The sequence below is a fragment of the Acomys russatus genome, chromosome 3 (assembly GCF_903995435.1).
Source record: "Acomys russatus chromosome 3, mAcoRus1.1, whole genome shotgun sequence".
NCBI lineage: Eukaryota > Metazoa > Chordata > Mammalia > Rodentia > Muridae > Acomys > Acomys russatus.
This window is the reverse complement of record NC_067139.1, coordinates 10428779-10442217: the sequence shown is the minus strand read 5'-3', so window position 1 is coordinate 10442217 and position 13439 is coordinate 10428779. Positions and strand designations below refer to the sequence as shown.

General features: G+C 42.7%; 1 protein-coding gene across 1 annotated transcript in view; it reads right to left on the bottom strand.

Annotated features, from left to right (window-relative positions):
- Positions 1-13439, bottom strand: part of Dcdc2 (doublecortin domain containing 2) — a 159965-nt gene that overhangs the window by 24223 nt on the left and 122303 nt on the right. The window lies entirely within an intron of this gene.

Sequence of the window (13439 nt, the reverse complement as noted above, 5' to 3'; positions counted from 1 at the left end):
CTGAGGTTGAGCAGCTGTGACTCAGATACGGACATTTCGTGCGTTCCGCTTCCTACACATCCACATACACCGACCTTCATTCTGTTCCCACTCGTGTCACACGGGGCTTTGTGCTTCACAGGTCCTCTGTCCCTTGCAACTCGGTTCTCAGAAAAGGATTCTTCACTCCAAAGCCAGCAGCCTGCCACTCCCTCGGAGTGTCCTCTCTTCATTCTTTGTCTAGTACCCATTTGTTTGGTGACTTCCTGTCTGTCACTTTCCCCCAAAGCAGAGAGCAGGAAGGTATCCACCTTGTTCACTACTGAATTCTATCCAAGACCAGGACCCAGCATAAAGACATCAAAAAAAGACAACTGAAGAGTGATTGGACACTGAGGCATATTTGCATATGTAAGGAGCCATCCTCTTTTAAAAAGTCATTTCACTCTCAGTTCTAACAGGGCCTTTGTCCTAACCTGGCCACACTTGGCAATATAGGATTTGAATAGAGATGTGATTGAAGAACTAAAGGACTCGAGGCACAAGAAGTACAACCTAGATTGGGATGGATAATTATGTGCGGAAGACTAAATACTAGTAGCACACACACACACACACACACACACACACACACACACACACACACACACACACACACACACACACACATGCCTGTATCAGAATACTGGGAAACTGGCCACCTTAAGCTGTGGAACATAAAAGTAAGGATTCACCAGTTAAGTTTAATGTGGACCCAAAGCAGTTACAATGGTGCCTGAAGGTAAAAGGGGAGCCAGAGAATGTGTCAGAAAGAGAAAGAGAGTGCAGGTGCCCTCACTGGCTTTAAAAACAGAAGGGCACCCTCAGCAAAGCCACACAGCCTCTGGGGATCAGACCAGCCAGGACAGTTTCTCCCTTGATTCTGAGCCCAGTGAGGTCTGTGTTGGAAGTCTGCCTTTTAGAATTATATTGCCCTTAGTGTTATTTTGGGCCAAGTATTGGATCATTTGTTATAGCAGCCAGAGGTAGCTAATACATCACAGGTCCAAAAATAATGGTCTAGAGAAAACAAGCCCCTTCTGATCTGGCAGAAGCCTGCCTTGCAAAGACAAGTGCAGGAGTCAGTGTTCTTCATATCCTGGCAAGGAGGACAGAGAACCCTTCCGTGAGCACTAGCCTTTTGTTTTCCTCCCTCCCCGACAGCATGTAAGTGTCATCACCACCACCCCACACACAACTGCAAGAAGAAAAGAGACTCAATATTTTAATGCTCCCTCTGTCTGAAACCTTTGTAATAAAAGGTGTTTTCTGAGAAACTAAGAAACCAGGATGAGCTCAATATACAATACTGCTTTCATTCAATTACTACTCTGAGGATCGAATTCAATGCTTGGGTGCACACTACACCCGAGTCCAACTCTCAGCTTTTCTCTTTGTATCATGAATGGACATTTAGTGCACATTACACTGTAAAGCAATAACAAACACTCCAGGAGAAATAAAAATGCTCTTCAATTATTTTTCACTTATCTCTTATGAGTTTTATTTCCTAAAGTACAAAAGCAGAGCCGCTGAGGCAGGGAAGACAACTCATGGCTGTGCAGTTCATAGTAACTATGAATCTGTTTCTCCTGATGAAACAAAAAAGCAATGCTGGTGATTCTCAGGCATCCAGTGACCACAGCTGAGATGAAAGCTTCTCTGACTCCAAGGCCCTTGGATCTCAACTCATCACCATCCTCAGATTAAAGAGGTGATTGAATAGTTGATAAGTTGTGATTCAGTCATGTAGCTGGTAACAGTCAGTCCCTCCATGTCAGCAATCTTTCAAAAAAACTAGTTTTTGCCTACTTACTTACTTATTTATATTCTCTCTGTCCCCCTCTCTAGACCCCTCTGTGTGTGTGTGTGTGTGTGTGTGTGTCGTGAATGTGCACACGTATGTGCATGTGAGCACACTATGAATGTACAGAGCTCAGAAATAGACCTATTCTATCACTTTCTCCCTTGAAACAGGATCTTTCAGATATCTTCCCACCATGCTGAGGTTAAAGGCGTGCATAGCAATACCCAGCTTTTTGTGTGGGCACTAGGGATTTGAACTCAGACCTTCATGCTTTTGCAACAAGCACTCTTACCCATTGAGCCATCTCACTGGCGCATCCCAGCATATTACTGAGACAATGTAGGGAAAGAGAGCCTCTGGCTTTGCATATATTCAATGATCCTCTAAGAAGGGACCCATGCATGAAGAAACAGTCCAAACTTCACGTCAGTCGTCAGAGGCAGAATTTAAACAAAGACTTACAAGCTAACGGAAGAGCAATTCCTATCATCTTAATGTTAGTGTAAGTACCTGAACATGAGAAATATATTGAATTTCCAAATGACTCTTCAAAGACATGTATTCCTGACATTACAATGTACTACTGAAAGTTAAAGCACACCCAGGGAGCTGGCCCAGGAGGAAGCAGTCCCTGTGAGGGCTAGCAAGCAGAGAGACAGAGGGAAGAGAAGCCACACTGCAGTGATGCTTCTTTATGGAGGAGATCAGCCAGCTCTCCTCAAACTATTACAGTGGCCACAGTATGCCTCATATCTCTTATGTATGGTACACAAACACACACCCCACATGCACAAACATGCACCAACACACACATACACACACGCACACATGCACACACCAATATGTGCACACACATTCCTCTAAACTCACGTTTCACCACAAGAAGAGCTACAGAGGTCACCAAGGACAGCAAATGTTCTGAGAACACCTAAGTTGGTCAGTAACTGAATGTTTTCTGTCATGAATCCTCTCAGTATGTGCCATAGCATCGCATAACTCAAGCCCAAACTCTCCGCAAAGACACGGACAGCACAAGCCCCAATTTTCCTTCAGCAATTTATACAGTTATATGAAAATAACCTTGCACACTCACACAGGCTGTGCTTTTATATCCCTAGATTGAACTGTCTGGTTTCTTTCTGCTCTGACTCCCACTGCAGGGTACGACTGTCATCTGCTATGAAATTATGTATAAATTTGACTATCAACTATTTGCATAGAATTGATTTTAACCACACATATTTTACCTTAAGTTTAAATAAATGCAACAAAATATCATGAGTGTAGATAAAAGGCAAAAGATTATTATCATGATTTCTCTAAAACATGGGCAATTTTGCTCTGATGTCTACATTTATGTTTTGTTCCTTTTAGATATAGGTGTTTTTACATTTTCCTCAAAGTCAGAAGTTTTCAGAGTATAAAATTAAAGCATATATTCCTAACATATACAATTTGTGATTTTTCTTTATAAGCTGTATAATTTTTATACAAATTTTGAAATCTATGTCAGATATGTGTAACTCTGGATAAGAAAATGCTTCTGAGCAGGGTTGCCTACACTAGCAGATTGGCAAAGCCTTACTTTTTATTTCTAGCCTTTAAAAATTACCCTGAAAAAATCAGTTCTAATTTATCAGAATTACTAAATTGTTCCTCTTCTTCAACCCTAGTAATTAAAATTCCTAGTAAGCAACCTAAATTTCACAACTCCTGCTCAGAATTCTGGCTGGTTCAACTCCCACCAAACAACCTTGGAAATTCCAGTCAGTAAAATACCAATACAGAAAAACATCGCACTTTCAAAGTTCATCATGACAACGGAGCACTTCCTCCCTTGTAGCCAGAAGCCACGGCATTCTTCGGTTGTTCATGCATTTGCTTGCTGGTTATAACGACATGCTGAGCCAGCTCCTGATCAGTGGACAAGGCCTGACCTCACGGTGCTTATAGCCTCCAGGGGAGTTACATGGGAAAAGCCATAGTGCAGGATGGTGACAATATGTGTGTGTCAAGTGCTACTTGGCTGTTAAGAGAGTGCATAGAGGTTCAGCGGCAGCCCCCCTCCCCCAACCCCCATGGAGAATTAGCTGTCTGCAGCTACATCTGAACAAGGGGTCTAGGCTCTCTGCATGCACTGTCCTTGGTTGGTGCATTAGTTTTGTGCAGCCCCACCCCCACCCTCCGTGTAGGAAGGGTATATGGCTGGCAAGAGGAAAAGACAATGTTTTAGAAAACCTTGTCGGGCATCACCAAGAATTTGACCGTGAAGATTACGTTGAACAGCTTAAGGGGTTTTAATGCAGGGAGCCTGCCCATTGTTTTTGTACAGGGCTAGGAGCTATCCAGAAATGTCGCACTTTGACCTTACAGCAGGGTCCACAGATTAAGTCCTGATAATTTCATCATATGTTGAGTATACTGTATCTAGGTGCATTTGATGTGCTTGACCTGCCAGGCATCATAGCATCACAGTAGAGGCATGCATGCCACTGCAGACTGCCTGAGGTTTCCTTTGTGATCTCAGGGTGACTGAGGGATGGATTCACTGCATGCTGTAAGCCCAGAAGAGTTGAAAGCCCAAAGCTTAATTTCTATTAAATGCATATAGCTTCTGCACTCTTGAAAAGCCAAAAAGCCATAAATCAAGTTTTGGTAAGTCTTGGAAAGTCAGTGTTAGTTTAAGATGCATTGAGAATTATCATGGAGGACGAGGGTTCCATTTCTAGCACCCACCTGGCAGCTCACAACCATCTGTAACTTCAGCTCAAGAGCATCTGATACCCTCTTCTGCCCTCCACAGCACAAGGCACACACTTGGTACACAGACATGCATGTAGGCAAAACACACATACACACAAACAAAATAAGATTTTATTATTAAGCAATCTTCATAGAGGCGCATGATAAGGAACTAGCTTTGCGAGTGCAAGAAGGCTTTGACGTCAATCCCCAGCATCCCCAATGGGAGAAGCCCCAAGAGCCATGCCCTGTAAATGTTGTAAATATCAACCTCAATTCAGATGAGGGTCTAAGATAATGGTGTGAACTTGGGACCAGTCGGATCCTGTGGGCCAGCCCGGCCTGCTGGTCTGCTGGACTTTAGCCTCCACACGTTATAGCCAACCTTCAGGCCCAGGCAGGGCCACACAACCTGTGCTCCAGCCTTGCCTGGTGAGTCTTCCTGACCCTAGCCTATATACACCCTCCTCAAGCCAGCACATTGTACTCATCAGTCCATGAATGATTCTCCACCACAGACCACATTTGGGACATGAAACAAATCTTAATAAATTCATTAAAATTGAGATAATTCTTGGTGTCCTTGCTGACCATGATGCAGTAAAATTTAAAATCAACAGCAAACAAATTGCTACTAATTATACAGTCTCAGGTAAATTAGATAATGCACTGGTAAACGATGAATGAGCCAAAGGGAAAAATTGCTTTTAAAAAAAAACTTTTTAAATTCGTGGAACTAAGAGAAAACAAAAACACAACAACATTCCTGGAAAACACTAAAAGCAGGCCCAAGGTGGAAATTCATTGCTGTAAACACCTACATAAAACTCAAAGCACACAGAAAGTGACTTAATGTTACAACTCAAGTATTTAGGAAAACAAGAACAAAACAGGCCTGAATGAAGTTGATGAGGAGAAACTAAATGAAATATATCACACAGAAACACGAACTAGCAGCAGTCCACCTACGGCAGCCCTTCGTCCCTCTTCGCCCCCATCTCCAACTAACTCTAGAGCCACTGTAACAAAATCAGCCTAGGGCTAGCAAAAAACAAAAGCAAACAACAAGCAAGACATGTAGATCATAGAGAAAACAGGAGAAGGCAAAAATACACACTGGAGAAAGGACAACATCTTCAATAAATGTGCTGGAAATCTGTATGTCCATATGTAGAAGAGTGAAATTAGACCCCGAAGAGGATGTGGGGAAAGTGGAACCCTCCCTCACTGTTAGTGAACCGCACACTGGTGCAGCCACTCTGAAAATCAGTGTGAAGAATTCACAAAAGATATATATAATGTTTATATTATCTAATTTTATATAAATTAAATATTAAAATTTTATTACTATTATATATTATATATAATAAATTATAAAATAAATTTTATATATGTACACACACACATATATGTATACATTCACACACACACATATACATATGCTCAAATGAATCCACATCCTCCTCCACAGATGCTTGTTCAATCGTGCTCATTACTGTTCTAGTCACAAGTGCTAGGACACGGAAATAACCTGAATGCCCATCAACTGATAACTGGATAACAAAAATGTGCTCATATACACAATGGGATAATAAAGATGACCAGGAGGACGGAAAAAGCCAAAGCAATATACAATATTTTATGCTTAGTTAACAATACATATATAAGATGTGCATGTGTGTGTGGTTTAAATGAAGTTGTACCACTTGGGGTGATGACGCTCGCACACAAGAGCTGTATACTGTCTAACAACAACAACAACAACGCCCTGGTTCCAGGCATGGGCACCTTCCCTTCAAGTTGTTGGTCCAAGGGTTCCAGGAGATTTCCAAGACAATATAGACTATATATGTTGCCCTTGGTTGCCTCCTGGAACTTGAAGGTAAGGCCCTATTGCTGATGACACCACATAGTTGGGACAGAAGACTTACAGGACTGATCTGGTACTGCCCTGGAACCATCTGTAACTTCAGGGCATCTGGGTACCATGCTCACTTCCCTGAGCACAGGTAGTAGGGGAAGGTGCTATGCAGGCTGCTGAGGAGAGAAGCAAGCCATAGTCCTACCAAGCTGTAGAATCTATGAATGATTACAATGACTTGACTGCCAACATAGCAAAAATGGTGTAATAGAAGTACGTTTTTATCTTGGGTGTAACCAAGAGCTATCAAACTGGAGGCCTGCTAAACAGGAGGGAAATCCTGCCTGGTGCTATAAACCCAGCCAGCTACCTGTGGGTAGAGAGGTCCTGGACCATAAAGGAAAACCTACTACAGCCATTTGATGAAACAAACATAGTTTCTAACTGTGTTTTGGATACTTATCCTTGTAAGTGTAGTCCTCGTGCCTCATTGAGGAAGCTGCCTTTTGCATCAGATGGAGACTATTACAGAGACTCACAACTGGCCAAAATGCAGAGAATACATGACTGTGGAGTACCCAACCCCATGATAGGTCTGTAGTACAACCCTTACACCTAAGGCTCGAGGGGGGGGGAGGGATCACGGAAGGGCAGGAAGAAAGACCAGGAAGTCGGCTGTGAGACAGTGTCTTCTATATACAGTAGGGAAGATGCTCCCGTAAACTCTCAACAATCCATTTGTCCGAACAAGATCAACACAAAGACAATACCAGCTGACACGCCAATGTCTCAATATCCACAGGGAACATTCCACATGGTCCCACCCCCAGATGAAGAGCGTCAGGTGGGCAATTCCTGCTGAGAGGGAGGAGGGGACATTTGTTAGCCCTGTGTGTGCAGCTTACAGATTACCGGCAGAAGGCTGTATAGTTGCTCTCCTGATGGGCTGTGGATTCAGTGATGGTTTATTATGATATCTAAAGTCTATACACAGCATGGACTGCAAGGGTTAAATCCGCAGCTCCACTATGCAAATGGACCGAATGTGTGTGAAGCACTTTTCTTATAGCTGGCTGTTGTAAAACTCCTGGCAAGAAGCAGTGTAAAGGAGGAATGGTTTGCTCGGTTTGCTCGGGTTCATGGTTGAAGGTGCAGTCCACCATGCTGTGGAGGTGGGGTGGCAGCAACCTGTAGCAGAGGCTGCTCCCTTATGTCTGGGCAGAGGAAGAAGCAGAAAGAGGGAATGCTGGTGCTCAGCTGGTGGTGTCGGTTTTCCCTTCCTTCCTTTTTTTTTTTTTTTTTTTTTTAACATTCAGCCATAGAGCTCAGTCTCTGGTCTGGTGCCACCCACTTTCAGTGTGGGTCTTCCCTCTTCAGATAACGCTCTCTGGAAACACCTTCACCGACATGCCCAGAGGTGTCTCTCTGGCAATTCCTGATCCAGGCAAGAAAGACGAACAAACCATCACAATGTGTTTTTTAAGGTTATCACTATATTAAAGCTGAATCATAGCTTTAACATTCTAAGGTTCCAGGTTTCACTGTGAATGATTATTGACAATGTGCTTTAAAACCATATTTATAATGCCAATACCACTGCCCTAACTGCTGGCTGCATTCTGAGGCAGGTGCCGCCGTGGAATGGTCCTCACTCAAGGTACAGGCCCAATGAAGATGAGTGATTCTGAGCAAGCCTGAGGAGAGGGCTGCCTGCCACCTGGCCTAGCTGACACAGGTAATTAAGTCAGAGTGAAGGCATCTTTAGCTTAAGCGTGTCAGCAGCTCACAGAGAAGCACACTTCTGCCTGCTTTAGACAAACAAAGTGAGATCCCTCGAATCGCTGTGTTTCGGGTGTTTATGAAATAGCCAAGGTAATTTATGGCCAGGATGAAATGTTATCAGAGCTGATGCCTCGCTAACAATATAACTTAGCTCTGATTGGTGGCTAATCATCCATCTTAACATAAAGTGGAGGTTGTAATGCATTCAATTTATCGTCTTATCTGAATATGCATAAAATCAGGGAACAGTTGTCAGTGAGTGGATTAGAAAATCCTTCCATGGGATTTTTTTTCCTGCAATATCACCTATCTTGGACCAACTTTTATTTAAAATGGACTAAGATAAGTACATTTAAATAATTGCACTGAAGTCAAATGTAAGGTGATTACTATGAAGGTGAGAAGCAGCCTAGGAAGGCGCTGCTGCTGCTTGGCATGTTACTCAGAGTTGGCTTCATAGGCTGCAGTTGGCAGGGGCTAGGAGGGACACTTTTTCCCCCAGTCTAGCTCCTAAGTTATAGACAAAAAGAAACAAATAAAAAATGTAAGTGTAGACGCATCAACACAGGGGGCAGTGGGGAACAGGGTGGTGTTAATTCTAAATTCTCATTTGTGGGTGACACAAATGAGAAAAAAGGTAGAGAAAGAATATTCCTTAAACTCAATCAAAATTGCAGGGCTGGGTAAGAATTCTTGGAGGCAAAAGCAAGCAGAGAAGCCGATCAGGAAGCTCTGAACTCGGACTTAAGAGGGAAGCACGTGTGTCAGTCTGCTGTGTGCCTTGGCGGGAGCTGGAGAAAAACGCTGCATCTGTTTTTGGCTCAGTGAACAGGAAGTCAAGAAAGTAAACATAACCTTTTTAAAAATTAACCTTTTTTAACCATTGTTTAGGAAAATTTTTCTTCTCCATGAAGCAAAAGTCCACTTTTCCCTAACACTTAACTTTTGGGATGTTTCCATATAAGGTGGAATAGAGTTGCCAAAATAACCTCAGTTTTAATACCTGGTTCTATCAGGAGTCCCAGTGGGAGTAAGAATTGCAGTGTGGGGCATGAACATAGCATGCTCTGGTGCACAGACTGGGCCAGTCCTCATCTCGTTCTTACCGCAGAGGTGGAGAGTACTGGGTTTAGTTTCCGGGCCAATGCTGGACTCTTTCCTTAGACACTCTAAGCTCATGTGGGCTCTTCCTCACAGAAAGAACAGTTAAAATAAGGAGAGAGGAACAAGCTCATCTGAGGATAGAATAGTGGCTTGATCTATGTGCTATAGAGTAAACTAGAATACAAAATTAAAACCATCAAAGCATTGAATAACTGGTCCTACGATCAAGTCACAAAACTCTACCCCAAAGCAAGTTTTATTTTCAATAATATCTACTTATTTGAATACAGTTTCACTTTTTTGAGCAAGGTAAAGTTTTACTTTTTAAAAAGACTGGTTAAGATGTATATTTTCATATGAATATATATACACAGATATGTATGTATATATATATATATATATTCATATATTGGTTTTTCTTCTTTCCAAAATTCAGCAGGCAAATGAATTCAGCATACATCAATGTATTTTATAGCTGGGTTTAAATGGGATTTGGCAAACTGTAAGAAAACTTTTTGTGGAAAGCTCTTAAGAAAAGAGGAGCTTATAATGTCACTGAAACCGTGTCAAACCGAACTGACTTCATTATGAACACAGTCCTAGGAGTATTCATACAGTGCTGTTCCATTTCAATGTGCCACACTTTGTTCTTAACTATGTGCTAAGCTAAACTGTCTGAAAGCAGATGATGAGACCCCACACAATGACCTCCGTGGTTAAAAAGGAGACTTGGGGTGGGGGTGGGGGCGCTGGCACACCTGCATGTAGGAGCACAGCTGACACCAGGCAAGCCGAGCGCTTTGTGAATCCTGCCCAAAGGTCCCAGTGGGCTTTGTTTTGTACATCAAATATGACGTCTACCCAGCTTATCTGCTTCACCAGTCCTTCATCAGGCACAGCACCTTCACCATGACCTTGGAAAGACCTTGGCTTGTCAGGGTGCATACAGTGGCTGAATACAGGTATGGCTGACTAGCCCCAAAGAAATGTCTATGTAAAGCAAGCAGTCCGTGTGATGTTTTGCATGTTCGACTCACTTCTCTGAGTTTATAAGCTTGTAAAATAAGTCATGAATTGTTCAGCTCGGGGACCACATGAAGAAGGCATTTTATAAACTATCACCTGTTGAGGGTGTTCAGCTAGCAACAGTTGCCACATTTTGTCTTTGTATCCACTGAAGTGGGTCTTGTAAAGAAGAGAGAAAGCAGCCAGAGGGAGAAAATGGTACAACTGCAGTTCATTTAAAGGGTTTAGGAGTAAGTTCTCTCCAGCCCAGAGATGGGGTAGAGGGTAAGAGCACCGCCTGCTTTTCCAAAGGTCCTGAGTTCAATTCCAAGCAACCACATGGTGGCTCACAACCATCTGTAATGAGATCTGGTGCCCTCTTCTGGCATGCAGGCAAAGCACTGTATATGTAATTAAATAAATAAATATTAAAAAAAAAAAAAAATAAGAGTAAGTTCTCTTCACTGTGGTGGTGGGCTTTCCAAGCTCGGCAGGAAGTGCTCTTCCCAGTGCATCAGTCCATCTGACGGTGGACCTGCCTGCCCCTCCCCCTCCCTTAACACAGGGCTGCAGCCATGCAGATCATCTGGATTCCCCCAGCATCCCCAGAAGAAGAAAGAAAAGGGGGCCGCAAAGAGCTCCCCAAGTCAGAAGCGAGAAACTTAGAATCACAGAGAACTGGCTCTCTTCCAGCTTTGTTAGCTAATAGCGCTTTTATTTGGGTCATTCGCTGTCTGATCACCGTCTCTGGACCAACTATCACAGTGCCTCCTTCTGAGCTCGGGAGAACACAGAGTGAGCATTTTAGGGAGACAGCTATGTATACACACCAGCACATGACCTAAGGATGTCTTTCAGGGTGCGAAGTACCCAGATAACAGAGACTCCAATACTAGAAGAGCCAGACAAGAAAGGAGGTGATAGGTAACGAAGTTCATGTGAAAGAATGCAGCTGAGGTGAGGACATGAAGGCTGCAGAGCCCACATGGCGAGGCATGCCAACATGCCAGGCATGACAACAAAGGGTCCCTGACACAGGGCAAGCACTTAAGTGAACAGAGAGGATCTGACTGGAGTTGGGATCAACCAAAAGACACACCTCTGGGCCTGTCTGTGAGGGCAGCTACAGATGGATTTAGCTGAAGAACAAAGGGGTCACCCTGAATATGGGTGGCACCATCCCATAGGCTGCGTTTCCGAGCTAAATAAAGAAGGAAAAAAAATGAGAGGGTATTCAGTATTCAGGTGTTATACACATGTATAAAATTGCCTAAAAACTAAACTGATTTTTTTTTTTTTTGATGTACTAAAATTTGTTCTATAGACCACGCTGGCCTTGAACTCACAGAGATCGGCTTGCCTCTTCCTCCCCAGTACTCTTACCTGGTAAGAGCAACTGATACAAATGAGTTGTGAGAGCAGTCATGGAAGTGGAAAGACTGTGGATGGAGGAGAGCTTCTGTCCTGTGTCAGAACACGGCCCATGAAGCCATGTCAAAGAACATGGTGCAAAAAGCAACCAGAAGAAAAGCTCTTTCTTGCAAGCTGTAAGCATCTATTCTGATTTCAAGTCTCACCTTCAGATTTGGGGATTCCCCTCACACCCAGATTGGTCCTAAGTGGCCACTGGGCCTGTGCCTAGCAAACTTTAGGAAATTCATTGCTGCTGTGGGATTCCAGGTGTTTCTTTTAATTAAAAAAATATGGAACTAAGTTTACTATTTCAATGTGATATACAAACATAATTAAGGTGTCAGCAAGAATCTGTATCACAACACACTCAACAGCTTATTAGATGTATTGATCCAGAATAGAAAGTAGATGCAAGTAATAAATGGACAAGTTTGCCCCTGACCAGAAAAACGTTGTCTCGTTGGGTACACACACACACACACACACACACACACACACACACACACATGCATATCTAGAGAAAAAAATAAATATATATATGAAGATTGATGGATGCTACAAATGATCCTGAAAACTAAGTCTTAGCCTCTGATGACTTTATCTACCATTCTGACTATACTAATTTGACTCTCCTTTAGACAGTCACTAATGACAATCAGACATATCCTGTAATTCTTCATTTCAGTGGTTAAAAAAAAAAACTAACTAACTAATCCTAGTCAGCCATGATGGCCTCTGTGGTTACACACACACACACACACACACACACACACAGAGAGAGAGAGAGAGAGAGAGAGAGAGAGAGAGAGAGAGAGAGAGAGTGTTCTGGAACTACAGCTCTTTCAGAGGTCTGAAACTCATTTTTATAACTTAATCTGACTGCCTATTTAAACTGAATGAATACTGCAAAAGAATAAAGTCCTGGAAATCGATGTCTTGCTTTAACCTCATGCAGCCAGCATATGCCGCCACCAACCCCAGAGCCTTCATGAAGCTCAGATCATCCATCACACTCGGAATTCCACCCACAAACTCATATTGTGCTTCCTCTCACTTACATCCTGAACCATTTATTGACCATTTATTCTTTGTTGTATGTGTGTTCTGTGCTATATACATCAGTATGGAAGTTAGTGTAGACATTCTTCAAAAGAAAGTTAAAACCAGAACTCCCATATGACCCAGCCACAGCACTCCTCAGTACAAACCCAAAGAGCTCTAAGTCAGCTTACCACGCAAATACTTGCACATCCATGTTTATCATGTTATTCACAATAGTTGAAATGGAATCAGCTTACATTTATATCAACAGATGAATAGATAAGAAAAATGGCATACTTACACACATTGCAGTAAGTAAAATAAGCCAGATTCAAACAAAAGTTTTTGTCCTTTTTTATCACATGCATCTCTAGATAGCTCTGTGTGTGTGTGTGTGTGTGTGTGTGTGTGTGTGTGTGTGTGTATGTGTGCAGTGCACGCCTGCACGCAGTAAAGAGGAACCTTACGAGGAGAAAAGGAAATCTTGAGAGTTGTGAAAGTAGAGGAAAATAAAAAATAATAGACTGTATGTTACAAATAAAAAAAAAGCAAAGAGGGGCTGGAGACATGGCTCAGCAGTTAAGAACACTGTTTGCTCTTCGAGAGGCCCTGAGTTCTATTCCCAGCAACAACATGGTGGCTCACAACTATCTATACCCGCTAATG